We start from the raw sequence: 1,763 nt of genomic DNA on the forward strand, positions 1-1,763 counted from the left end.
TATCTCCAAGATATCCCATTATTACAAAACCCCAAACACTTCTTGTTCCATGAACAACCAAAACCCTAGTGTGCCCAGATTTTAAGGGACCAGGAATCCACCCAAGGCTCCCCATAAAGGCTTGATCCCTTGACTCACCCAAATCCACCCACAAATGGGAGCCTTCTTCCTGGGGATGGGGATCCATTGGAGTCCCATTCAACAGTCTTGTAAATGTAAATCACTCTCCCCCAAGGGACAACCCCATGGAAAACTGGAAAATTCATCTTTGGTTTTGTCATGATGATAAGAAAAGGAAGCTGGTGCTTAAGGGAAGGAAGGCACCAAATATTTGAAGGCGGCTTCCAATACTAATTCTTACTTATCCGCCTTTTATTTATAGGGATGAGTCTATTAAAGCCCTGACAATATGGAACCGACAGAGGCAAAATAACTTAAATCCTCTTTTAGTAATGCTAACTATATTCTGAATAAACTGCTTTGAATATTGTGATATTAATTTGTAGCCCAAAAAAAGCCCCCACAAAACAAAAACCTCACAAAGTGCTTTAAAGGTTAAGTTTGCAACTATAGTCTGAATACACTGTACTTTTAATACACCAAAGATTTTAATTTTACGCTAAACAAAGTAATGTATGTAATAAATTTCATGTTCCTAAAGTAGCAAAACAACTTTCAATCCGTAAAAGGGCATTAATCTAGATACCTCCAGGTCCTCCAGTGCAACTCTATGGCCAACATCTGCCAGAGGTTGACCACAGAGTCATGCTGGAGGACCCACAAATGCCTAGAGAAGTCTTTTGTTGGTTGTCCAGCACAACTCTATGGTCAACTTCTTCTTTCAGAGTTGTGCTGGAGGAGGACCCAGAGATTCCTAGAGAGGACATATTAACCAAACCCGCAAATAATCAAATCCACCAAAAGCCACAAACATGGATGGACAACTCTATGTTCTTTCAAGCGCAGGAGATGAAGATGTCAGGAAAGAAAAACACACAACTGTGTCTCCGACAGAGGAGTCGCACCCAATAATCAAGCATACAAAGCTCCGCATCCCAATATTTGCTGCCCAGACCTATCAGCCTCTACGTCCCAAGAAGGTATTCCCCCCCCAACCTTTTTGGTAACAAACCCTCCGACGTTTCACAGAAGAAAACTAGGACATGTGCCCCCAAACAACCTGACAGCATGCGCAAGACAGCAAAGGTTATCCATGGGGAAGAACACACAATTCTCTATGCATTGATCATTTTATATATAGATAGGTAGATGGACGGGTGATTCCAGACAGATCAATAGATAGCTGACTATAGACAGATAAGACGATCATAGATAGATGGAAATGATTTTAGGTAATTGGTTTTGCAGACTGACAGAAGACTCTGAACATAGATGACAGAGATTATTGTGTACAGTATAACTTTTAATCTGAGAGGACACCTCTAGGAATCTCTAGCTCCTCCAGCATAACTCTATGGTCAACATCTGCCAGAATTTGACCATAGACTCAGGCTGGAGGACCTACAAATGCCTAGAGAGGCGTTTTCCTCTAGCGATATCTAGCTCCTCCAGTGCAACTCTATGGTCAACATTGGCCAAGAGTTGACCATAGACTCAGGCTGGAGGACCTACAAATGCTTAGAGAGGTGTCTTCTTTAGGAATCTCTAGGTCTTCCGGTGCAACTCTATGGTCAATTTCTGGCAAAATTGTGTTGCAGAACTTAGAGATTAATAGAGAAAATGTATTTTAATGCAAATAATTA

This window comes from Sceloporus undulatus, chromosome 9, assembly GCF_019175285.1.
Source record: "Sceloporus undulatus isolate JIND9_A2432 ecotype Alabama chromosome 9, SceUnd_v1.1, whole genome shotgun sequence".
Lineage (NCBI taxonomy): Eukaryota > Metazoa > Chordata > Lepidosauria > Squamata > Phrynosomatidae > Sceloporus > Sceloporus undulatus.